The 27,891-nt window shown below is 37.9% G+C and overlaps 1 protein-coding gene and 1 pseudogene across 1 annotated transcript in view; both read left to right on the top strand.

Moving 5' to 3' along the window:
- TLL1 (tolloid like 1) overlaps positions 1-27,891 on the top strand; it is a 153,562-nt gene that overhangs the window by 17,912 nt on the left and 107,759 nt on the right. The gene's annotated exons all lie outside the window — the stretch shown is intronic.
- LOC118711985 lies at positions 22,769-22,909 on the top strand (annotated as a pseudogene).

The raw sequence follows: 27,891 nt of genomic DNA, 5'->3' as shown, positions 1-27,891 counted from the left end.
ATAGATAGATTTCATATATTCAAAAAGCTAGAAAAAAAAACAAAAAACTTAAGCTGATATATGGAGACATGAAAAATATTAAAGAAAAGATCCAAATCAAATTTTTAGAGATAATTAGCCAGTATCTCAGATTAAAAATGCACTGAATGGTATTATCAACAGGTTATACACTGCAGAAGGAAAGATTAGTAAACTTGAACCCAATATAAGAAACTATGTAAAATGGAACATAAAAAGAAAAAGACTTTAAAAGCAAGAACAGAGAATCAGTGAGCTGTGGACAACATCAATATGCAAGTAATTGGAGTTCTGAAGAAGAAGGAGATAAAGGGAGGTGGAATGTGGTTGGTGAAACTAGTTGAGGAAATTATGGTTGAAAATTTCTAAATCTGATGGAAATAATAACTCTATAGATGCAATAATATCAACAAATTCCAAGTGCAAAAAAGAACATGAAGAAAACTGCACTGTGTCACATCATAATCATATTGCTTAAATCCAGTGATAGTGAGAAAATATTAAAGAAGCCAGAGAAAAGAATATATTACAGAAATACATACTAAGGAATTATTTATGGAGGTGTAAATATAAGCATGACAGCAGATTTCTCATTTTAAGTAATGCAAACTAGTGGACAGTAGAGCAATGCCTTCAAAGTACTAAAAGAAAAACATTGCCAACTTAGAAGTTTTTTAACTGTGAAAGTATCTTTCCAAAATGAAGTAAAATACTTTTGGGAGGTAAAGAACATACAAAAGCGGAAAGAATTTATCACTATCCAGTTTACCCTATAAGAAATGTTAAAAGAAGCCTTTTAAGTAAATGGCAGATGACAACATGAAACTCATGAATCTACTCAAAGGAATCAGGAATGAGGAGCATAGGAAATGGTAACCATATTGGTCAACAAAGATTCTTTTCCCATTGTATTAATACCTTTCATTGTTTAAAATTTTTCTTCTGCTCTGTCTTTTATGTCTCATTTCACAAAGGATTTGGTGTCCTAAACATTCCCTCTTTATTGTGACTTTCCATATTTCCACTGAGTTCTTATCTCCTGGGCCATATTTACCTTGTCATCTTCCCCACCCTATTGTCTTCCTGTTTACTGGAATACTCTGCATCCCTGCCTTCTTGGACTTAAAAACATACACAACTCCTTTTATAAAGTTGAGTTTTGGCTAAAATTAGTATCAAATAGAACAACATTAAAATAATTAAGAGTAATAAATATTGGGCATAGTTTATTAGGGTTAGGAGCTGAAGTAAAGAGATAGTACTCAAGTGTGTTAAGACCTAAGTTATGATTCTTAACCCAATTTCTAGAAGCATCATCAGTCACTTTAATGCAGTGAGGTGGGTACCCTCACTGTATTATAGGAATGACTCTGCTTCTCTATTTTTAAAATAATACTGCTGCAGCACATTTCTAGGATAAGAGCAATATTTTAAACCTTATACTGTATAGTTCAGGAGTCAGCAGACTGCTGACTTGTTTTTGCATGCCCAGTCTTTTATACATTGTCTATGACTGTGTTCATGCTACAATAGCAGCATTGAGTAGGTGCAACCACTAGCGTTAGTATGGACCTCCTGCAAACCTAAATTATTCACTTTCTGGCCCCTTAAGAAAATATTTGCTAACCCCTATCATTAATTAAAAGTAATAATAGCAAATATAACACTAACTATGTGCCAAGTTGTTGTACTATATTAAGTATAACTATTAATTCTAATACTCATAAGAGCCATATGAAGTAAATACTGTTAAAATACCAGTTTAACTGGAGAAACTGAGAATTGTTAGGTAATTTGTCCTAAGTCACAAAGCTAATAAGTGGTAGGGCCAGGATTTGAACAAAGGTGGCTTGCCTCCAAAGTTTGGACTTTTAACAGCTGTCTCACACTGCTGCTCCAATGGAAGAAATAAAGGAAGCAAAGACTTTAGAAAAAGAATTCCAGCACATAGAATACATGGTGAATTTGTGGATATCCAACTAATTCAGGGAATTATTTAAATTACAAGAAAGAAGATAAGGTATGTTTAATTAGTTTTAGATTAATTAGTGCAGTTTGCTCAGGCTTATCCATGAAAGAATGATTGTGTGACTAGTCAATTAAAAAAATTAGTTTTATTCACCCTTAGTAAATTACTTCTTTAATTAGGCCTACATCTCAGTTTTGTAATTTTACAGGACAGGAGACTCAGACTTCTTTTGTCAGCTTTCCTATTTCTCTATTTTATCTTTTTTGTTTTCATTCAGTGTCATATCCATGGAACAGTTCCACCGAGGAATCGTAATCATTTCCAAAATTTTAGTTTTACAACTTTGAGTTTTCCTTAAACCTGTTTTACATTTTCTGCATCGCTGTAAGAGAGAAATCAGTAAGTATTTATTTCAGTAACAGTTTGCAACTGAAACATGTGGAACAAAACAGGCTCAAGAGATTCTGACAGTTTGCTTATTTTTCTTAAAAAATAGTTAAGTTTGGGTTTTTGACACATGGTCTCAAAAAAGTTTAAAAATTATAAACATACAATTTGAAAAAAACTTTCTCCTTATGGAAAATAGACTTGTGACCGGTGTTTAGCATGAGCTAATATTTAACAACGTGTCAGAATTATGCTTTTATAAAAGACCATTATCATACTATAGCTTTATCCATTTTTGGACTCCAGCCATGATGTCCTTTCCCTTGTAGGGCCATAATAGATATTTCTGTCAATGTGGGAAGCATGAGTTTTGCTCATTACGAGATGTTAAAGCAATTTCTGTTCATTGCATCCAAACAGCCATCTCAGTAATAGCAATGTGAGCATTTTCTTTTACGAGGCACCTGTGGAATATGTGAGGAATTGAAGGGAATGTCTTGGAGAGAGTGTCTTGTCCTGCAAAAAGAGAACTCTATAGTCAGGAGTAATAGAATAAGAATATAGGTGACTGTAGTCACAATGCAGAGCAAGGCAGTTTCACTGAGGACACTTGATGAACTTGTGGTAAGCTAAACAGCATTACGATATTGAAATACATGTTCAGGACAATAATATAAGTTGATGCGAAATAGAATAAATCTTTGCAACAAGCAATGTTATAGTTGTATCACGGGTTTTCTTGGGGAAGGAATGGTATTAACGTCAAGTTCATTTTCATTGCCTGCTCTAGTCCCTGCTGGCAAAAGTTTTACTAAATTCCTTGAGTGATGTATTTTATAAGCAGGAACCAATCAGAGACAAAAACAGAGAAAAATAATTGATGTTAAGGAAAATAATATAACATTTAGAATACAAACTGCATCATGCTCTACAAGGACATGAGGAATCATGTGTGGTGAAATAGGCACTAGGCTGAGAATCAGGACATTTGGATATGAGTCCTGGCTGTTTAACTTTCAGAAAGACTTGAATCCAATTTCTCAGGGTTTAGTGTGTTGCTGAGATCATGCCTTTCATATGGGAAAGGATTTGTAAGCACATTAACAAGGTCTGAGAGAACACACATATCAAAGAGTTACTTCTGGGGAGCAGAGTGGGCTTCTAGGGGCAACAAAGGGAGATGTTTACTTTCCTCGTTAGTATTGTTTGATTTCTTTCTAATGAACAAGTGTCACTTCACTTTCTTTAGTGTCATCAAAAAAGAAAAGTAAGTAAAAACTGTAAGACAAAATTTAATTAAGCAATTTCTAGACATTGATCTAAGATGTCTTTTATATGCATTTGATCTTAGCCTTATTTCCTCCAATAAAATTAAGGAGGTTAGTCAGAGTCCCTGAAACCAATTCCACATCTATCAATAGCATCCTATGATCCTACGGAGAGCCACATGTTTTAAAATATGGGCACTTCCTTCATCTATAATAATAAAAGGATAATATGCTAATTAGACTGGACATCTTCTGGATGTCATTCCAGATGTCCTTCCTGGTGAAGCCGGGGCCGGAGTGAAGCCAGCTTAGATCTTGGGCATCAGAGGAAGCTGCTGCTGGCAGCTGGGGAAGGAAGGCCTACTCTTACACAAATTTTTGTGCATTGGGCCTCTAGTTACTATATAAGGAAGGAATCTTTGAACTAATGTTTTCAAGAAAATTAGGTAACTGAAATACCTGGTATATTGTAATGCTGAAATAGTAATTTGTATCAGTACTAAGTAATTGAGTAAAATAATACATTATTTCACATAATTATACCAAACACTTTACTGTTAATATTGTACCTCATCCAATTTTACATAAAAGGACATTAGGGCTTATTAAGGTTAGCTAAAGTAGCCATGATCATATAGCTGCTAAATGGTGAAACCCAAGCCTGAGTCCTAAGCTTGAAATCTTTTTTTTTGTCAATTACAATATTATTGTTAAAAGCATTACATGTGTCCTGATTATTCCCCATTGTCCTCTCCCAGCCCACCCCATCCCCAGCCCAGGCCTTCACCTTCCCTATTGTCTGTGTCCATTAGTTATGCTTACATGCATACAAGTTATTTAGTTGATCTCTTCCCCTCTCCCTCTATCCTCTCTTCCTTCCCTCTGAGGTTTGATGGTCTGTTCAATGCTTCCATATCTCTGGATCTATTTTTGTTCATCAGTTTATGTTGTTTATTATATCCTACAAATGAGTGATATCATGTAATATTTATTTTTCTCTGACTGGCTTATTTCACTTAGCATAATGCTCTCCAGGTCCATCCATGCTGCTGCAAATGGCAAGAGTTCTTTCTTTTTTTACTTACTAAATACATCTGCTCTCTCAAGTCTTTTGGGGTGTAAACTTCTATGATATGGGGAAGTAATGATTTATTTTTGTTTACAAAGTGAGAAAACCAGAGTATGTTTGATTTTCATCGAGTGTGTAATTTTTAAACTCCACTTTCTATTCAAGTTAATTTTTCAATATAAGTTAACAACTTCCACCTCCTTTCTGTGTGCCTCACATGCTTTACTCTATCTCCCTATTCTTCCATAATAAAATGCATTACCCACATTTTAATGTTTCTGAAACACAAATATCTCTCAATTTATGGGCCTGTTTAATGTGAAATATTTCTTTTTTTTCTACAGTAAAATTGAAGTCAAAGATGTTCTTAAAAACTATATTGTCTTTGAATTCAGAAAATAAGACAGTACTCTTTTGGCTGCACTGTTGCCATCGTTAACAGTCTAGGGGCTGATGCATGGTTTCCTGTCTATCTTCGTGGTCTTAACACACAGTCTAATTCAGATCTTCAGTGTGAGTCTCTGAATTGTCAGCCATGGAGCCCTGCTAGATTGGACTTCCTCCTCCATTGCCTCCTAATTCTCATTCCAAAATGTGATTTGGTTTGTCTTCTGTTCTGGTTTCCTAATCAGTTTCTGTGACCCATGTGAATACCTCTCCAGCTTTTCAGAGGATCAGAATCACCTAGAGAAAAATGTTAAACTTGGGATTCTTCAGTACAACTCAGAAGTGCAAAACCAGTTGCTGGGATTGGGACCTGGAAATCGATATTGAAAAGAATGCTTTCATGCAGAACCAGGCTGGGAATCCTGTCCGTGTGACACGTTGCCCTGAAGCCGGTGCCTGTGTAGGTTTTCTCCTGGTTTAGCGCTCTGGGTTCTTCACTAGGTTTTGGGAGTTAGGGAATTGGATATCATTCTGTCATGGCACTTTGATTAGAAACTTACGTACGTATTGAGAATTTCCATAAGAAGGCATTCTAATCTCTAAGAACATGTGTCTGCTTATACTTATGGTTGTGTAAGCATATCATAGTAAATTGCATTTAGAATAATATTCCCAATAGAGGTATTCATTTTACCATATAACTAACAAAAGCCTTTAGGGCTGAGTTCTTTTCTTTTTCCTTCTCTAATCAAATATAAAACACTTTATGCATTGGAGTTTCAAGCAAATATTTTTTAGAAATTATGATCAGCATACCACATGACTGTGAAGTAATCACATGTTTATTCCAAACAGTTTTTCAAATAAGAGGGTTCGGCCAATTTCCCAGCGGATACATTTTGTATTTGAATAACAATTCCAGATCATTGATTTTTTTTCCCCCCAATCCCCTTTAGTACTGAGTTTGTTATGTTTAAAATATTCAATGAGAATGAAGTTATTTATATTAAATAACATTGTGAATATTTAATCAATATCTACAAAATGCTAGTAATCTTATTAGATGCTAGACAGGCACATGGTTTATGTCCTCGTGTTGCTGACTATTCTCTTTTTATTGTGTGAAAAGGAGCCTTTTCAGAGCCAAGTGTTCGTGTTTGGCACCTCATGCTGCTTTTCTCCCCAAGACAGCACACATAGATTACTTTTTGAACTATGGCTTAATTACAAAGAACTGTATAAAGCAAATAGAATGATATGTAATTTATTCAGGGCAAAGCTCATCCTGCTTAGGTATGAGAGTGAAGTTGAAAATATGTTAGCACTGCCTTCCAAAATGGAATCCTGTATTACTGAGCCTTCCTCCTGCATCATCCCCCTAATTTGCAGTTGTGCAAAATAACAGTTGTCTCCCAGGAGCCATTTAAACCGAGGTACTCTGTGAAACACTTATAGTGCAGTTTATAATTATTTATAGCATACACCAGGGCAGTTTCAAAACTCATAAGAAGTCAATGCAATTAATCTCTATAATCCTCTCATTCTTTACCTTCTTTAGTCACCTTTAGTACCAACAAGAAATGTTTAAACTCTTTTCAGGAATGTTTGTTTATACTCATTACCCTCATTAGATAGTATTTTCTGCTTAGTTTTCATCTTTTACCAAAAGGTCATAGGGTTTGTTTTTCCTTATAACTAACAGGCTCTGCTAAAAAAAAAAAAATAAATAAAAAAAAAGTTATATTCAACGGGATTTGGAGAAGTCTTGAACTTACTTGTGTCACTTTTTGTAGATTTTTTTTTTTCCTAAATAGACATCTATAACTTTTGGAGTCTGTGGAATGCAATTTGTACTGTTGTCCAAACCCATAGAATACTCTGACTTCAGGCACGGTGTCAAAGGTTTGCTGTTCAAGTGAGTTCAGCGTCACCTGAGAGGGAGGCAGGGCAGTCCCCAGTGAGAGAGAGGGCCATACCGGGCTAACAAGCCTGGACGATGACAATGTCCTCAGGAAGAATGTGAACAGTCTGAGATTCTTGTAGATCGTCCTTGCGGGCTGTTGGGTTAGCCTGCCTCATTTTCACAGATGCCAGCAGAAACTTTTGTTTTAGAGGCAAAACGAGGACTCCAGGTTTGTGTGAGTTCTTGGGGGTGCCGTGTTGACATGAGCCGGTGGATGGTGCTGATGCAAAGGAGTCATGCCCCTGCTGGAGTTCCTGAGCTTAGGGAACGCTCTTCCCATGGGCTGAAGCAAACTTGCCCAGACTTTGTCCCGGAGAGATGTGCTGCTCAGCAAACAAGTCTGCTCGCTGCCCTGTCTGCCTACAGACTATTCTTTATACAGAAACCCTGGACCACATGGTCTAGGTCTAGAACTAAGGGTATCAGTACTTCTGCTCACAAGGTGTGCTCCCAGGAGACCCTTGGAGAATTGTCTCCTAATAGTCCTGAGCAATGAGTACGCTCATGGGTTAAACTGTTCCTACCAGAATTCTTTTATCCTGTCTACCAATTGTGGTATACCGGAGTATATCTTCTTATATCTTCGTCAGAGGCAATACTTATGATTAATAGTCTAAATCAAACATAAATGATTAGATATACAGAGGTGTGGAGCAGCAGGTCATCATAGATCAGATCCCATTTCATACTAGATGGCAAATGATAGTGGTGGCCTTTTAGGGTTTTAGGAAACATATTAAATAATAGCTCAAACTGGAATTTCCTTTTGAAGAAGATGGTCTGAGGGGAAAAAAAAAATGGAACAAAGAAGAAGCGCCAGAGAAATAAGGTGTAGCTATTCAGGCAGCACTGTGTAACTACTGAGAGCAGGATTAAGTCTCTAGTCATAGTTTGATTGAAGGCTTGTGGTTAGGTTTGAATGATTAAGATGGAATGATCTGATGAACTACAGGTTTATATTTTTCCTTGCCAGGTGCTTAATTGCCTGCAGGAAGATGATGCTTTTGAAGTGTGTGTTGTATTCACTGTTCATGTGATTGAGGTTATTAGTACTGAGGATTATTTATTTACTCAGTATTACCAACTAGAACACTGAGGCTCAGGAAGTCTGGGAGCCTTCCCTACAGTCACACAAGGCCAGGAGCAGAGCTAATCTCTTCCATCTCCCCATAGGGCACGTGTTAAAAGTGCACATTATTTTAAGGTCAAAATGAGAGAATGAGAAAGAGTGAGAGAGAGAAAGAGTGAGAGAGGGGCGGGCGGGATTGAGGGAGACAGACAGAAAGAGTGTTCTCAGCAGGAATTGTAATCCTCCATGTACAGAAAACTTCGCTTGTCACTGAAAATACCTACTCAAATTAATGTTTGGGAACTTCCCAGAATGAATGAAGGTGCCTTTCAGTTTATGAATAGAGCTTGGCCCTAGTGTAGAAATATATTAATTGCCATTCATAATCACTTTAGAAAGATGAATATCTGAGACGAAAATATGAGACTGTCTTAAGCATAGTGAACAAACAATAAGCCAATTATAATTTGTCCGGGAAACTTTCAAGCTTTGAGAAATTGGCCATGTTTCATGTTTGGTGGGAGGCAGGAAATGTCAGAGTAGTTGAACTACTTTCACCTATAACCACAGGCTTTGGCCATATTCAGCGGGAAGGGATCTGAGAGAGCATCTGCTGGGGTGATCTCCCTTTGAAGAACCTGAGTACTTGGAACCCTGTGGCAGGGCAGAGGGACCCACTGAGGACGAAGATCTTTTAATTAGAGCCACTCTATTTTCACCACATCTGGGCCTCTCTTATCCTGAAAACAAACTCAAACTCTCACCAATACATAACATTTTATATCTTGATACGAGTTTGGGTACATTAAAAGGAAGTGAATATACACTTAAGATTCGTGTGTTTTATTATATTTGCATTTAATGAAAAAAACAAAACATAAACAATTACTAAACTCAGTTGTAACATGCCACAGAACTTAGGGGGCCGTGTGCGGATGTCTGTGATGTACTTGGAAATCCACCCAAAGTGGGTTGATAGATGGGTACACATTGAAGCAAGGATAGTAATATGTTAATGGTAGAATGTAGACAGAGGGTATATGGGTGCTTACCATATGATTCTTTTCAACTTGGCTATATGTTTAAAATTTGTCTTAATAAATTATTTTGGGGAAAACTCACAAACATTTTGTGAATTTTTGTAAATGAGGAAAGTGAGAGTCAGACAGAATAAGATTAAGGCACTGGCAGAACGAGGACTGGAACAAAAACCTTCAAAGAACTGGTTCTGCCTCTTAGATTTACATTCAAATTTGACCATTTGCTCCAAGATTTCTTTACCTAAATGTCAGAAAAACCAATGAGTGATGTCAAATATGGGGTGAAAGGCATTCTACAGGATTATCAACACCCCCTCTTTCTTTGGTTTATTTTCATGTTGGTAGCATTGAGGCAAATTTTATGCTTCTTCTAGTTCAATGTGTTAGGACCCATTGTGAAGTTATATACATATTTTATGGTATTTCTGAGCCAACTTTCCATTCTGTCTTCCACTCATGTAAAAATGCATATGGTACTTCTTGGTCAGTATATTTCTCTGAAAGAATATAAGTGAAGGTAAAGGTGGGGGGAAAAAACAACACAAAAAACTGGTTTTGCTTCTGCTGTTTGGTATGTCATAATGAAGAACTATCTAAAAATGACTTATTTATTTTTTACCCTTCTAGAACATTTAGACAGTAGGAATTTCTGGAGTCAAGACCGCTTTAAGTTTAAATTCCATTTGTGGTATTTCTAAGTGTGAAAACTTGGGGAAGTTACTTGCACTCTCTGAGCCTTTTCCCTTGGGTATAAACTGGGGATAATAGTACCCTACAGATAAAGGCAGTTGTGACAACTTTTATGAGTGGTAACCTTAGGGTTTGCTAGTGAAAGACTTACGCATAACATTTTATATGCATATTTTGTTTCATTTATTGTACTTTTTATTTATAGTTGACATCTACTTTCACAAGAGACTGCGTTCCTGGATATTTATAGGATTCACATCTTCATTTGTCCTGTCAATAAAGCATAGGCACTCTAATTCTTACATTGTTTGCACAAAAGCATGAGTCATCTGGAAAGCTCATTTCATTAAGATGGGGTTTATTTATTTCTAACTCTCAAGTCGTCCTTGAAAAGACTCTTGCTTTCTCAGATTTTAGTGTTGATCACTGCTTTTCAGTTTCCTCCCTTGAATTCCAAAATGTAAGAATTGGAGAATTGTAGATTTGCACAACTCAAGATAAAGAAATGTAGAATTCTAAAAGAGTAAAAAAAACAAACAACAAAATCAAAATTAGTCATTAGTATAACTTTTAAAAATTACAATATAAAGATGCTACTCTTCCATATTAAGTGGATCAAAGTATTGGTGTCAATTGTAGGCACAGTTTCAGACTGATGAAAATGTTAACTAGAAATTTATTGGATCGTTTATATTATCCACCTCAGCATGCATGTACATATGAGATAATAGTATATCATTTGAAGGAGGAAAAATGTCAAGGTTACATTTACTATAGTTCAATAGTTGTACAGAGCTTTCTTTGTCTATCATTTGTAATATTTTTTGAATAATGTGATATTTTATAGTTTCCAAAAATGATGAAATGATTTTATAATACAGAATTATCAAATTTGGGGGCGAGGGGAGCTGGGAGGAAACTTTGAAATCATCTGGAATTTTAGATTCCTGGTTTTTAATCCTGATTTCAGGAAATTAAAAAACACACTAATGTTTAGTCATATTCCAGATGTATATATTAAATTAGAATCCCTGTGAATGGGGCCTGAATAGTCTTAGTTTTCAAAACCTTCCATGATGTCAATGTCAGGATCATCTGCCTGTTTTTTTTTGGGTTTTTTTTTTGGCTAACATTTAGAAAGGAAACACAGAATTGCTCTAGATTTTGGTGAAGTCATAGAGCTATTTACCTTCAAAATTGAAACTGAATCTTGGTCTCCTATTAAACCAGTGGTTTCACTCCCACACTCCTTTCCTTTGGTCAGTTTATGTGGCTCCAAAAATCCTTGGGGTAGGCTGCTTGCGTGTAGTCAGGCCTTGTTTTGGTGGATGAGCCTGAGGAATATCATATATTTGTATTTCCTAAAACACTGGGGAGTGCGTAAAGATGTTGGCACAGCCCCTGTATTCCTGAGCTGAACTGGTGGAGCTGGCCCATAAATAATAGAGCCTTCTGTGAGCAGGAGGAAGTTCAGTGACACTTCTGAGTAGTTACACTTAGTTTTATGCACTACGTATCAATTAAATTATATTCCACATTATTCAATAATTATAGAATGTATGTATATTAGGCTAGATTTAGTTATGGGGCATATATTAAGTTTATTTTAAAGATATTAGACTAAACAAATACTCTGTATTAAAGCTCATTTAAAATGACTTTATGATATTAATTTTTACGATTTTGTTCTTATTTATAAACAACAATATAATTTATATACTATCCACCACTAATTGGCTTTCTGTGTATGCCAGAATTTTTAAAAATAGGGAGTTATAATATTGTCATGCCATTAAAGCTAATGTCCAAGTGAATGGCAATATGGAAAAACGTGTTTATAACCCTTTTATGATGCTGTATATTCTTTGGCTAAATACAGTTTATTCTAGGTTTTCATCACCATTTCTTGCTGTGGTGAGACAGTGTTATAGTCTCAAATGGCATGTGGCCAAACATGGGTCAGTGTTAGGCCTTGAGGGCCTGGCTGAAAACACTCCCTCTGGGATACTCCTGTGCTTCTTTACTTCCAGACTGACCACTGCTTTAAGCAGTGCTGGCCCATTGCCTGGGCTGCCGAGCCCTTGGAGGTCAAGAAGAAGCACCTGGACTTCTCATGATGGGAGTCAATGTAAGTGACTTCCTAATTTGGGGGGCTAACTCCCTTCAGTGATTCCGCTCTGTATGAAGTCAGCATATAAATGATCATTTCCAGTGTCTGTTTTATGTCATCACCATACCTCAACATAATGCCACTTGGCCTAAAATAAAACGTTAGAAGTATTGCTCAGGTCATAAATTCTTATATATCTTTGGTGGAAAGCATAGTACAAAAATATGATGCATTCAGGTTTTTTTTGTTTGTTTTGTTTTTTGTTTGTTTCCTTAGGATTACCCATAGATATTTTTAATTCTGTGAAAATCCCGCTTTGAGGAACTTGGAGTTACTTTGAAAGTTTATGTCAAGAGAAACTCAGTGAAAACTTAGAATATTTGCCGGGACCGGTGTAGCTCAATGGATAGAGCGTCGGCTTGGGGACTGAAGGGACCCGGGTTCGATTCCGGTCAAGGGCATGTACCTTGGTTGCGGGCATATCCCCGGTAGGGGGTGTGCAAGAGGCAACTGATCGATGACTCTCTCTCATCGATGTTTCTAACTCTCTGTCTCTCTCCCTTCCTCTCTGTACAAAAATCAATAAAATATATTAAAAAAAAAAAAAAATCATTATAAAAACTTAGAATATTTAATTAAATAAAAATTTTTGGACTTTAAAGCTGAACATAAATGGGCTCATAAATGCATAAGTGGGAAAAGATACAAAATTTGAGAATAGTTTTAATTTTGATATGTTTGAGCATTGTTGTTAAACACTGTTGCTCAGAACAGATATCTTTCTTTTCAATGTTACTTCCTGAATTCCCAATCATGTAGTGATTTCCAAGGTAACATTTAGTAAGCTGTTACAGAAAATACTTGGTATATGTTCAAATGGATAATAGAAATAGTAGAAATAATGTTTGTTTGTGATAAATTACAGGAGATTAGGGTTGGATTTTTCCTTTAGGGCAGAATAATGAAGTTATAATAAACAAAGATAAGAGGAGAAAATAATTATAGAATAGAAAATATTAAAATAACATCATTTTATTGTCATCAAGTCCTGAGGATCTAAATTTCTTTTCGAATTGTTTTCTGTGCAGTTTATAAGTTCTAAGATAATGGCATTTAAAGACAAAAAGAAAATTTCTCTTGTACAGTTGACTCCTGTGTAAAATTATAGTGCTTCACTATATAGAAGGGAAAACAAAGTTCTGCAGTAAGCACAGATTCAAATTAGCTTATTATTATTTTTTTTTAATCTAGTGGCTTGGATCTAACTCATGTTTGAACTGATGTCATACAAATGAATGTTTTACATAATGGTAATTTCCTTAATTGAATTCATCCTATAAAGTATTCAAACAGAGAGCCCTGGAAGAGCATGGTGACAGAGAAAAAAGCCCAGGTGTAGTTGACGTTCCCATCCCCACATTACTTAAGAGTCATGTACGTTCTGTGAGCACCACTCTCATTCCCTGTCCTGCCTGCCTTCCTAGGTTGTTGTGAAGACCAAATGAGATCATAGATGTGAAAGTACTTAGTAAACTGTAACAAGCTGTAGACAATCTAATCTTTTGGGTGCAACACTTGGAACGAAACGTTTAAAATAATTTGGGTATTTTATTCAACTTTAGAGAAGGCTGTCTTCTTTATATAAATTATATTTTTAAAAAGAGCGAGAAACAAAGACATTACTATATAGTGGTCTGAAGTACTCGGAATAACAACGTAAATGTTTGGGAAAAGCAGCTTTAGTTACCATGGCATACCCTGGGATTTTCACTAGCTTCCTTTCTATCTCTCCTCCACTTCTGCCTCTCCAGCTCTCCATTCTGTCCCCCCACCCACTTACTCTTCCAACGTCGGTTGGACTTCCTTGCCTGTTTCAGGACTTTGAGTTTTATACCTTCTTCACGGGTGTTATATCACTTAGACATCTGGCCGGTTTTGTATGAGGTTTTTGACACCTCTCCCTTGATGTTTTGTAGTAAGACAGGGAGAAGTTCTAAGCTGCTGGACCGGAAAAAGGAGCGTAGTCTTTGGTCCCCAGTGAGTCATGAAAGCACAGGTAGTGTTGACAGGTGTGAGTAGCTGCACTTCGACTGAGACTGCTCCTTGGTTTGAAACGCTTTATTTAGACCTGTCACTACCATTTTCAGTTAACAATTATTTAAAATAAAACAAAACAAAACAAAACCCACTACACATGTTTAGAATGAAAACTCAGAGAAAAGCAGAAACAGAAAAGTAATGTATAAAACGGGAAGGAAGCAGAGTTTGGAAAGAAATACGTAGAATCCTGCATTGCAAAGGTGAATTTTTAGGTGGGATATGTGAGGAAGACTGTTGGATGAGTGAAAAGGAACAAAGAAAACTCATTTTTTACCAGAGTTGCTCTGGCTTGTCTGAAAAGCTGACGGGGGCTCTGGAATTCTGGGGAGCAGTTCTCACCAAATGACCTATGCCAACCAACAGCCCTGGAAAGGGAGAAAAAAGTCCAAAAATGAATGGGTAAAAGGAGGCAAGGAACTCATTTATCTTGGCACTCATAGTTTAAACACAATTGAAAGAGGAGTATCTGTTTTGAAACGATTTAAACTTATTAGCATGAAATACTTGCTATGATTGTTTGTTATTGGCTGTTTGTGTAACGTGCAGTTGAAAGAGGGGATGAGAAAGTTCAGTATTTGCTGAACACTGTTTACCACTCTGCAATTACCCCAAGGCAGAAAACGAGTTGCTTTTTCTCCATTTCCCTCTCCTTCATGTCTTTATTATTGCCATTCTTTCCCTTCCAAACCTTTCTTTCCATGTTTCTTCCTTCTTCTTTTCCTTCTTTATTCTCCATTTTCCTGCCCCAAGATTGTAGAATGACTTCCTCAGACTTACAAGCCCTGACTTGACAATGGGACCTCTCGGAAGGGTTCTCCTCCAACATACCAATCATGAGTGATACCAATTCAGAAGAGACGCACATGCCATCTTGAAATTTCAACAATTCCCTGCTGCCTAAAGAAGCTGATATTGATAAAGACATAAAAGTTTAAAAATAGAGCATTACTTCAATAATGTAGGCTATGCACTGGCATTGTCTTACGGTTTGCAGAATTTATGTTGATGTAAACGCTGGGAAGTCTGGAACCGGTTCTTTCGATGGAGGCCGCTCTTCTCCGAGGGTCAGGCACAGGTGCCAGCCCAGGATTGGAGAGGGTTGGCCTCTGCTCACCGGAGGTTCCTCTCTTTGCCTGGGCTGCCTTGTGGGAGAGAGTGATCGCTGAGCTGCTGTAGTGCACCTCTGTCTCTCAGGCAGGGATATTGGTAACTAGTTTGTACCTGTCATTGGGAAAATTACACAACGGTACCCCCACTGAACAGAAGAATTACAATAAGGCACGTTTCCTTTCCGGTGTGGCTCAGCTCTGAGACCGGCCTGGATAGGGGCCCTGGTTTGCCACTGAGAACTGTTGCACAGGTATAAACAGTACCATCTTAGGCCATCGTCCTGCCTCCAAGACACAGGATGATGGGAAAATGGGACATTTTCCTGCAAATGATGATGCTTTGGAATTATCAGGCATCACCACTTCATCTGTCAGTTTTTAGAGATTGAAGCAACTCATTACCTAAAGTATTATATAAGTAAAGTGCTTATTTTAAATAGGCACATGGTATGAATTATTTGAAAAATGAATATGAAATATAATATTTGTCCCTATGCTATTCAGCAAGGCGTTGGGGTAGGGAAATAAGGCAAATTAAATGAAAGGTTCAATTGTGAATACTCTCGTGGGTCAAAGAGTTGGTCACAGTAATGATGATTCCCAGCCTTGGTAACATTCCAGATTCTCTGATAGCTTAGGAACTTTAGGAACATATGGATTGTAAAAGCAAAATATCAAACGTGTGCACACGCACACGTGTGTGTGTGTGTGTGTGTGTGTGTGTGTGTGTGTAGACTTATACTTTCTCTGGCATCTATATCTATATTTTTAAAATATTAATTCACATTTTAAGACCTTACTGAGGAGATAAGAAGCAGGATGGGAAACATTTCTGGTTGAAAACTTTATACTCAAAAGCTGTGATATTCCTCTTAGCTGCATTTAAAAATAGGAGTAACTATATTAAAAGAAATGAAGTTTGGATATAACGTGATAGGCAATTTCCTTTTATCCTCCAGCTAAAGTTATCTTAGGGACAGGAAGACCATAGGGGAGGGTGACGTGAGGTGGGAAACAGGAGGCTGCTCCATCTCAGGAGATGGAAAGCAGAAGGGTGAGTCTTGAGCATCTTTTGGTCCTATTTGCACAATCCAGTCATGAAATCACCTGAGTTTCAGGAATCCCTACTGTTGTTCTGGACATGGCAGCTGGCGTTAGTGCCAGGTATTGTTTTCATTGGTACTTGAGCCAGAGTGGTGCCATGCCCCAAGAACTCCCGGCCAGCTAGCTGTCCTGGCCAACTGTGTTGTTTTATTAACTTTGCAATAATGGAACCTCATTGTTTATACACTTGAACAACTATAGTTTTGAACTTTACCTATAAGGCATGACAAGGTTTTACTACAGTAGAGGAATAGCTTATGCTATGTTTATGTTATACATTTTTTAAAACAATCCCAGCTTCCTTATCAGAAATAAAAAGTAACAGCTCTAGTGGTTTATAATTCATGTTTGATTTCACAGTTTTGAAATTTGAGCTGATATTATTTTACTTATTTAGAAACTAGAACAGAACGCTAAATACTGGGTCTAACTTTAAGAATTAAAAAAAAAAGTATATACCCAAATTTCAATTAGAAATTTCACATACCATAAAAGGACATAGTTTTGTAAGATACTCTCTATACTAAAATCAAGTGAAGGGTATTTGCTTACTCTTTTATTAATTTCTGCTTTCTTAGACTGTTTTGTAGGAATATAAAATTATGTTTGATATGGAGGAGGGACCTTTAAGAAAGTTTAAAGTAAAACTAAAATAAAAGCTATTAAGATGATCTCTACAGCATGTTAAGGGTACTTAATTCCCTTTAGAACTGAAAGTTTTACTAGCTTGTTTTTTTGTGTGTGTTTTTTTTTCTTTCTGCTCTAGTTGCAGCCATAGACCAAGTGACAGCATCACTGTTTTTAATAAAAAGGATTAATAAAATTTTAAGCGGATTAAGCATTTCAGATTCTCTCTTCTGTGCTTAATATGAGAGTGTTGGCTTGAAACCAGTACACTATACATACTAATTTATTGCTACTTTGCTTGAAGTAATGTAGAAGATTACCTCCTCTGAGATTATTCACCTGGGGTAGTTATTCTCAGCCAGGAACAATTTTACCTCCCGGGGACATTTGGCAATGTCTGGAAACATTTTTGGTTGTCACAATTTGTGTGTGTGTGTGTGTGTGTGTGTGTGTGTGTGTGTGTGTGGTGGGGGTTTGCTACTGGCATCTAGTGAGTAGAGGCCAGAGATGTTGCTAAAACATCTTACAGTGCGAATGAAAATCCCCACAGCAAAGAGTCATCCAGTCCAAAATGTCAATAGTGCCTGCAAGGTTAAGAAACCCTAATCTAGGAGTGTTTAAAGTTTGTCTTCTTCCTCATCGCTTTTCTTTTGACATTTCCTTCTTTTTAACCCAGTATGTCTGGCTTGGAATGGAGAAGAAGTAATAATTTTCTGTTTTGTGCTAAGTGTAATCTTTTCAAAGTCATTTTCCAAGATTGGGTATTGTACAGAGTGAAAAGGAAGTCAGGAGACGTGCACTGTCGGTATATGACCTTGGACATGTCATGTCAACGCTTTCATTTCTTTATCTTTAAAAATCGAAACTGAATAGGACCTAAGGATTCTTCTAGACCAGTGGTCAGCAAACTCATTAGTCAACAGAGCCAAATATCAATAGTACAAGGATTGAAATTTCTTTTGAGAGCCCAAAACCGACTTCTACGCATGGGCCACGAAGTTTCAGTCGCACTGTACGTGCTTGCCTGCACTTGGTATTTTGTGGAAGAGCCACACTTAAGGGGCCAAAGACATGCATGTGGTTTGCGAGCCGCAGTTTGCCGACCACTGTTCTAGACCCACACAATCAAAATAATTTGGCTAAACCATGTCTTCTACCTGACATGAGCACCTCCTCTGCATCAAATAACATGCAGAGTGAAACAGCACAGAAGATCAGAAGGTGTCATTCCTGACTGCTGTGTGAAGGCAGCAGTGCCCATGATTTAATAACTGGGGAGACAGACATGTAAACAGAAGTGACTGCACTAGGATAAGTGTCTAATAAAAGTGCGATCGAAGTTCTACAGAGCAGGAGAGGACAGCCAAGACTGTGATAAGGAGAGTAGGGTCAGTTATCAGAGAGATGGTAGAACCTGGCGTGGCTATTGGAGGAGGGGGAATTTGCCAGAAGGCAAGGAAAGGGCATTCCAGGCAACAGGAATGGCATAAACAAAGGCTCAGAATTACAGAAGCTCTGGAATGTTTGGTGATGTTACAAAGTTTTAGGGTGGCTGAGACATCACTCTTCTTGCATAACTTTAAAATATCACACATTTTTAAAGCTATGACAAGTCAATATGACCGGCTCATCCTTACCCCCTCACACCTGAGCCATCCCACGTGAGTGTCACAGGCACAGACAGCCTCAATTACAGGCTGAGGATTCCTTCAGGCTCTGTTTCTCCGACTTGTTTTAACTTGTTTCCGATCTGCTGCTTCACTGTTAATGCTGAGACTCGGGATGCTGAGCTGTCAGGAAAAACAAATCCATATTTTTAAAAAGTGCCTGATTCCCACCTCCCTCCCCCCATCCATTTCCCTTGAAATAACTTTGAATTTTAATAACTCCCCTGGGGCAGTGGACTTGGGTAATTAAAACATCTGATACCAAGTACAGTACAGCGCCTTCCCATTTGGCCCTCCTAAAACAAGCAGAGAGCCTGATGGCAGAAATAGTGCCGAAGCTTCTGGCACAGTGGGAAGTCACGCAGCCCGGGATTTTGGCTTCGCGTGGTCCAATGCCGCTGAGCATTGCTGAACAATTGGTTCGCAGTTTGCTGCTGCTGCTGGGAAAACCAGAATCTTCCCTTAGAGAACTTCTAAAAGGAATGAGAGTGTCCTGAGGAAAATTCATCTTTCTGTCCTGCGTGAAGAAGTCCATGCATTTTGCATGAGTTTTCCCTCAGCAAGTCTGACTTTTTTTCGGGAGAGGGAAGTTGAAGAGGAATAACGGCTCCTGTTGCTCTCCTTTGGAAATACCCAGCTAGAAGATGAAGCTCTGTAGTAGATATCTCAGTGACTCCAGGAGAGTTCAGGAAATCTGTCTTCTGTTTCCAGCCAAGCGGCTGACTTCCTGTGACACTTACTTCTTGAAGTCTGAACTTCTCCTTCTAAAAATGAATCGAAGAATACCTGCTGCTCATTGCTTAGGAAGCAATGTCTGCAGAGTATTTGAGAAGAAAAAGGTTCCATAACACAAATAAGTAGTTTTCCACCCTGGATATCAGTGAGTTCCCTGTTTATATGTTTAAGTTCTAAGAAGTCTCACACTTGGCAACTTTTCCTTTTCCCCACCAGGATGTGAAATTCACGGTTAACTGCTCCTTACGAATTTGTCCCAAGTTCACTTAACCTAATAAATATCCCATAAAAGAGCCAGCTTGGCTGGAGTTGAATCAGCTCAGCTTTGCTAATTTGGTCACTACTAAGCCAACACTTTTTTAAGCTGGTATGAGCTAAGGGGGAATGTTCAGAAATCAAGAGTTGGGTGCATTCTCCCAGAAATCCCTGGAGTTCAGCTGTCTCTCTCTGGTTGGTAAGAGTAGGAGGCACAGATACTGGTAACTATTCCAGGCCAACACATCCCCTTTGGTATATACAGACACCCTCGGAGGTAGTTGAGGAGGGACTATAACTCAGAATTAATGCCCAAGTAATCAGGTGTGACATATGAGGATTTAAAATGTTTTGAGTTCCTGCCGAAACCGGTTTGGCTCAGTGGTAGAGCGTCAATCTGCGGACTGAATGGTCCCAGGTTCGATTCTGGTCAGGGGCATGTACGTTGGTTGCAGGCACTTGCCCAGTAGGGGGTGTGCAAGAGGCAGCTGGTCGATGGATGTTCCTCTCTCATCGATGTTTCTAGCTATCTCTCTCCCTTCCTCTCTGTAAAATAAATCAATAAAATATATTTAAAAAAAAAAATAAATAAATAAATAAAATGTATTGAGTTCCTAAAGACTGTTTATTATGCAATAAGTGCATTTTCTTTTATTGTTTATTAGATTTTTTTTCTATGTGAAGAATCATTATATCGATACTTCATGTTTTAGAGCAGGAATAAAGTTTTACTGCAATAGCCAACACTCATTCTTCACATGGAGTCTGCAGCAGCTTTTGCATTAAAATAGCTGAATTTAGTAATTACAACGGAGAATTTATGACCTAAAAGACTAAAATAAAAATATGAACTATCTGGCTTTTTACAGAAAAAGTTTGCTGACCCTTGCTTTAAAGAAAAAATACCTTTATAAACTAAATAAATTTCTGCAATTTAGAGAAATTCTCTCAGGGTGATCATTCACCTAGACAAATGAAATTCTTTTCTTTTGAAGATGTGGTAAACCCAAATACTTTGTTTTTATCATATTGGCTTTATAATACCTGAGAAAAAATTTTTAAATGCAAATATTGAAATATTATGTAAATGAAAACATATTTCTTATGATCTTTAAGCATTCTAGAAAAAAAAAGTGCATATGGAAATAGAGTGATTACTATACTGGTATAAAGTAATATTGAATTCTATGTCACCAGTTATTTTAAGGAAATGAATAAATAAAAATAACAGCAGCAAATGTTTATGAAATGCTTATTCTGTGTTAGACACCATTTAAATACTTTTTAATTCCTTTCATCAGCCACACTTTGAAGCAGGATGATTATTTTCCTTGCTTTATATAGGACATTTTTTAGTTGTGGATACAGTGAGGAATTTACTTTTTAAGAATAATATTCTAACCCTAACCAGTTTGGCTCAGTGGACAGAGCATTGGCCTGCAGAATGAAGGGTCCCAAGTTTGATTCTGGTCAAGGGCATGTACCTTGGTTGTGGCCACATCCCCAGTAGGGGTGTGCTGGAGGCAGCTGATGGGTATTTCTCTTTCATCAAGGTTTCTAGCTCTCTATCCCTCTCCTTTCCTCTCTGTAAAAAATCAATATAATATATTTAAAAAATAATATTCTAATAACATACTTATTTATTTTATGGACTTATTAAAACATATGATTCGTTAAGTTTCCAAAAATTGCAAAGCCAAGGAACTGACTGTATATTATTGAGAACTAGAGGCCCAGTGCACAAAATTCATGCATGGGGGTGTATGTACCTCAGCCCAGCCTGCACCTCTCCAATCTGGGACCTCCCTCTCACAATCCAGGGCTGCTGGCTCCCAACTGCTCACCTGCCTGCCTTTCTAATTACCCCTAACCACTTCTGCCTGCCAGCTTGATCACACCCTAACTACTCCCCTGCCAGCCTGTTTGCCCCTAACTGACCTCCCCTGCAGGCCTATTCACCCCTCACTGCCCTCCCCTGCATACCTGGTCCCCCCTCCCCCCTCCAATTGCTCTCCTGTGCAGGCCTGGCCCCTCCAAACTGCCCTTCCCTGCAGGCCTGATCACCCCTAACTTCCCTCTTCTGCCGGTCTGGTCACCCCTAACTGCTCTCTCCTGCAGGCTTAATTGTCCCCAACTGCCCTCCCTTGCAGACCTGGTCCTTCCCAACTGCCCTCCCCTGCTGGCCATCTTGTGGTGGTCATCTGTGTCCACACGGGGGCAGTCATCTTTGACCACATGGGGGCAGCCATCTTATATGTTGGAATGAGAGTCAATTTGCATATTCTTTTATTAGATGGATTAGACAGGATTGAAGCCTGGTGATGGGTGGGAGCTGGCAGGTTTGCCCTGAAGGATGGGGATTCCCTTGGGGCATGGGGCAGCTGGCCACGTCCCCCAGTGACCCAAGTAGAGGCCTTGGTATCTGGGATTTATTTATCTTCTATAATTGAAACTTTGTAGCCTTGAGTGGAGCCAAGCCTCCTGCTTTCTCCATGGCAACAGCCATTTTTGTTGGGATTTATTTATCTTCTATAATTGAAATTTGTAACCTTGAGTGGAGGCAAAGGCAGTCCAGGGCAGGCATAAAGCTTGGATTCCTCCATTGCTGGGGCAACTCAAGCCTCCCGCTCTCTCGAGCTATGTGGCTTCTGGCATTTTTGTTGGGATTTATTTATCTTCTATAATTAAAACTTTGTAGCCTTGGGTGGAGGCTTGGGTCCGCCAGGTTGTGTGGAAAGCTTGGCTTCCTCCATTGCTGGGGAAACCCAAGCCTCCATATTGGTTGGGTTAATTTGCATACTTGCTCCTGATTGGCTTGTGGATGTGGTGGAGGTACGGTCAATTTGCATATCACTCTTTCATTAAATAGGATGATAGCAAATGGTTTTAAAACAAAGGAAAGTTATCTTGAATTATAATCTGGCAGTTTTCAGTTATGAGCTTAATTTAAATTTCTTAAGTTTTTGCAAGGCTTAATTTAATTTTTAAAATATGCCTATGTTTATGATGGTTTTATTTTTCTCTTCCTTTAAGTTATCACATTCAAAATGTGCCTGTATTGGAAACTGCAGTGGTTGGCTTCATATTCTGCACCAGATAGTTCTCCATTAAGGAGTTCATTCTGAGACACTGCACTCACACAAAGATGATGTGGCCTGAGGTAAATGTGGCTGGATAATTGATAAGCATAGGATGTAGTCTCTGTATGGCTTTTAATAGTAAAGCAGAAGCTATGTTAAGCTGATTATATGAATGTCTGAGGGCATACCATGCTACATGAAAGGAGTTATCAGGGCTGCCAACCTTACAGGAGAGGTTGAGAAGTATATTTCTCCTACATAAGAGAAAAAAAAGAATGTCAGAGGAGTGATTGATAGAGTTTGACTGCAAGTAGAAGCACCAATTGAAACTTAGCTTTGCATGAAAGTCAGACAAGGATTGGACATTGAGGAATAGGGAGTGAGGTGTTTGTAGTTCAGCATTTAACACCACCTAGCTTTGCCTACTCAGGAATTTATCTTGTGGAAGTACAAAGGAGGTGAGAAGCAAAGGCAAATAATGCCATCAGAGACATTTGAGATCAGAAATTCCCCTATTTAGTCCACACCCATGAGAACCCCCCATGTTTTCTTGAACCCCTATTTCAGCTATTCCACATGCCACCATATGCTTTTAATTCTGAAATGTTATTTAACCTGTTGAACTTGGGAATTCTCATTTGAAATATATTTTGTGGGTAGAAAGTGAATATTCCTAACAAAAAGTATGCCCCATCCCTGATTCTCATTATTTTTACCTATACAGCTGTTTACATCAAGATTAAATATCAGAATAATAAATAAGGATGATTTATAAACCTTTTAGCATCTGCAGTAACCATAAAAACTTGGAAGATAGAGCTCAGTCATGAGTCAAGAAATGATGACTGAGAATGGGAAGTTAAATTGAATGTTCTGACATTCATATTTCAGATTTCCTCTTTTAGAATTTGTTTGTAAGCTGTTAGTATTAAAGAGATTTATAATTACTTGTCAAAAACATTTAGAAATAATTAATCATTACAAAATTAGTTGATATAATTATGTAAATTAATTATAATTCTATAGTATGTCTGTATTATTTATGAAATTATTATTAACATGTTAATACTAGACCCTGATGCACAAAGATTCATGCAAGAATGGGCCTTCTTTTCCCTTGGCTGCTGGCACTGCCTTTGCTCTGGCCAGAGCTGCCTTTCCGCCTTCCCATACTGCTCAGAAGCCTGGAGAGGCTGTGGCGGGGTGGAACACCTGCGTCCCGCCCCACCCCTGGCCACTCAGCACCTGTGTATGCAAATTAACCCACCATCTTTGTTGGGTCAATTTGCATATTCACTCCTGATTGGCTGGTGGGTACTGTGAAGGTATGGTCAATTTGCATCTTATTCTTTTATTAGTTTAGATTCATTTTGATACATCAAATCAGTTATGGAGTTCTCTTATCTGTGAAAAAAAGTTTTCCATTTGTATATAGTCATTTGATAATTTATACTTCCTCAAAAAATCTGTTATACATATACTAGGGAATACTAGCCATAAGAAAAGATGAAATACTGCTATTTGCAACAACATGGATGGGACCTAAGAATATTATGCTAAGCAAGATAAGTCAGTGAGAAAAAGCTAAGAACCATATGATTTCACTCATGTGTGGTGTATAAAACTGAAACTCACAGACGCAGACAATGGTATGGTGGCTACCAGAGGTGGGGAGGGAGGTGGGGAACGGGGCCAGACATATGATGATTTGACTTTGGGTGGTGGGCAACAACACAATGTGCATGAACACTTGAAACCTATATGATCTTATTAGCCAATGTCACCCCAACAAATAGAAAACAAAAAAATTTCCCTTGAGAATAAACGTTATTGAATTGCAGAATGAATCGTGACATTGAATTATTTGAAGTATGGAAAAAAAGCTTCAGAAGCTAGAGTGTAAAATGTTGGCCAGATATAATACTGCTCTTCCCAACTGTACAGCAAGACACCTCAGTTATCTGGGCACTTCACTTTTTGTGATTAGAAGGTTAAAGCAGCTTTAAGTCCATGAAATTTCTCAAAAAGATCTCGTATAAGACAAGTTTATACACTTCTAATATATGTGCCCCCCAAACTCAAATGAGAAAAAAAACAACCTCACCAAACCTGAAACAACCCCCTAGCCCATGTATTAATTTTTAAAGCTTCCATTGCATGCCAGTGGTGGACACTTGATCTCATTTTGCTTAACTTTTAGTAAGTTCTCCTCTGGTCTGATCAGTGTTTTCTCAGACACTCCCTGGGATGTTATTTGGTACATGAGGGTGGGGAGGAGAGGTTGTTTTGTGACATCATGGTCTTGGGGGAGAGAGGAAGCCTCAGATTTGAGCCTTGTTCCTCAGTTCACACTGGCCTCGGGAGGTGACAGTTCTGGTCTTGTGCCCACCGCTGTTTCCTTGGCTGGTGTTCACTGTGGAAGTCAGGGATGATGAACGTGTGTCCCCGCTGACGCAAACCCACACGCTGTCACTGCTGTTGAAAATCCTGGGGTCGGTAGCCCATTCCATCCTGGCATCTGTTCCTCAGCTTCCCATTTCAGGGCCACTTTGCCTGTTGCAGTAGCTCCCTTCCATGTCTTATCCAGCACCATCAGCTACCTGTGCCCCCTGCACAGGGCACAGAGAAATAGCCAGAATGCCCTCCTTGCCCAGAGGGAATTGAGGAGGGGCTGTGATTACTAACTTGCACTGGCATTACATTCAAAAGCCCACATCGGAGGGAGTCCACTGGACAGGCACTTCCCTGGCAGATTCCCAGGTGTCCTGTGCACTCAGGTTTGCTCTCAGTGCCCCTGAGCGGCTCCCCTCCCCGGCACATGTTGTGGGAGCTGAGACACTCTGATTTCCCTGCTGGTTCTCCTACCTTCAAATTTCTATGCATTTTACTTATCTTTTCTGTTTTGCTGGATGGTCTTCTAGGTCATGTCCACCTCCTTCTCATGGTAGCATTCATTCTTTCTTTTTAAGTGCAGAATGCCTGCTAGGAAACTCTTGTCATCTTAGAGGAAATTTTTTTAAAAAATACAATCATGTTTTCAAAATAGCATTTCTGTAGTCTCTGATATGTGACTTAAATTGACTGCACTAGTCCAGGCAAATAGAACTTAGAGGATGGAGCCTCCATGTCAGATATTGATTATTGGGTCTTTAAAAGGTACGGAGAGTGGTGCTCAGAAATCAGACTCAAAGAATTCATGTTTGGCTTCAGGAGAATGTCCCAGGAGCTGATGACAAAGAGAAGGCAAGATATAGAGGAATAGGTCTCTGTCTCCACCACATGTTTTCTTTACACAATTTAAAAAGTGATAATTTTATTTTTTGTCATCCTCTAGAAGTGACAAGTTAGTATTTTTTAAAAATATATTTTTTATTGATTTCAGAGAGGAAGAGAGAGGAAGGGAGTGGAAAGGAGAGAGAGAAAAACATCAATGATGAGAGAGAATCATTGATTGGCTGCCTTCTGCATGCTCCCTACTGGGGATCAACCCCGCAACCTGGGCATGTGCCCTGACCAGGAATTGAACCATGACCTCCTTGTTTATAGGTTGACATTCAACCACTGAGCAATGCCAGCTGGGCAGTATTTTTAAATATCATTTTGAGCTGACCAATTCAAACATATTTGGTTGATATGTTTCAGTCTACTGCAATTGAGATTAAGAAATATTACTTTATTTATAGTTGTTTTGATTGTGTTTTCTTATTGATCTCACTCCAACATACTCTAGTATTACCTCTAATAAGTCCCCTGGTGGCTTCGTCCCCTCATTAGTGACCTTCAGAAATCCAGTAGATTTTAATATGTTTGTCACAATGGCCGCAGGATTCCATAACAAAAAGATAACTGTAGTGTTTCTTATTGGTTCAAAATATCTGGAAACTAGTCATGAGAAATGAAATAAAAAATATTAAGATTAATGAATCTGAACCAAAATTTTGTGTTTCCTTTGTTAAGGAGCAGTCAGCAGTTGAGGGCTTGTTATTTTGTTAAAGTGACTATTATAATGAAAAACGAAAGCTCTATAAAAAAAATAGCAAATGATATGCCAAGTGCCTGAACTGTTTCTGGAACTTACATATAAAAAATTGAACTTTAAAAATCAGAAGTTACTTTCATTTTGCAGATAAGGAAACTAAAGTCAGAAAGGTTAAATCACAAAACTAAAAACTAGTCAACATCTATGCCTTTTCATGTTATTATGATTTAGTAAATAGATCATGTTACAAATACCTTTGTGGCAAAAACAAAAAAATCTGTGACAAAACGTTCAATGCTTAATTATTTTAGGAATACACTGAAATTATGCTGAAAGAGCCACTATTACCTGACATCAGTCTTTGGTACTCTACAAATATATAAATTGAAGGTAGTATTAAGTAAATGCTCTTTATCTAAGTTTAACCCCTTTTAGACCTTAGTATTATAAAATAAAATTCAGATGTAGAAACCAGACCAAACAAACATATAGCTTAGTGAATTATAAGGTGCATACTCTTGTAAGCATCACCCAGGTCAAGAAATAGAGCGTTTCCATGGTCCCAGAAGCTCTCCAGGTGCCCTGCCCTCCTACTAATTTTTATAATGAACACTTTTCCCAATGGTTTTATCAACTGAGAGTGCAATCCTAGACACTATAGTTTAGTCTGGCTCATTTAAAAATGTAATATATCTTTTAAATCTCTTTTGATCTACTGGTTCCCCTTCAATCTCTTTCTTTTCCTTATAATCTACTTGAGGAACAACCTTTTAACGGGTATAGTTGACCGTTGTCTAGGTTTTGCTGATTCAGAGGCTGGTGATGCATTCTATCTGCTCCTCTCTGCCTTTTGTATTTCCTGCACTTGGCAGTTGGATTGAGATGTATCATAAGACTCAAGTTAGATCCCTTTGGTGGTGGTTTGTTCTCTTACCAGGATATACATCATTGTCTGGCTTTAACTTTAAAAAATATATTAGTAGCTGTTGATAGTTATTGCTTCTAATAACTATTAATTCCTTGAGAGTTGCAAAATGATGCTATTTTTTCATTGACATAAATAATTTTATAAAGAAATATTTGCTCGCTTCTATGTTTTGGTTATTTGAAGGTATAGTTCATATAAAAAAGGCAGAATAAGATTTAATTCTCATTATTTGCACAATTTTAAAGTCAATAATTTCATTCCTATCATCCTTTAAAAGAGAAGTTAGTATTTTTAAGTATCTTCATGAACTGACTAATTTCAACATATTTGATAGGTT

The sequence above is a fragment of the Pipistrellus kuhlii genome, unplaced genomic scaffold, assembly GCF_014108245.1.
Source record: "Pipistrellus kuhlii isolate mPipKuh1 unplaced genomic scaffold, mPipKuh1.p scaffold_m20_p_8, whole genome shotgun sequence".
NCBI lineage: Eukaryota > Metazoa > Chordata > Mammalia > Chiroptera > Vespertilionidae > Pipistrellus > Pipistrellus kuhlii.
The sequence above is the reverse complement of the archived record's forward strand: the minus strand, read 5'-3'. Positions and strand labels throughout refer to the sequence as shown.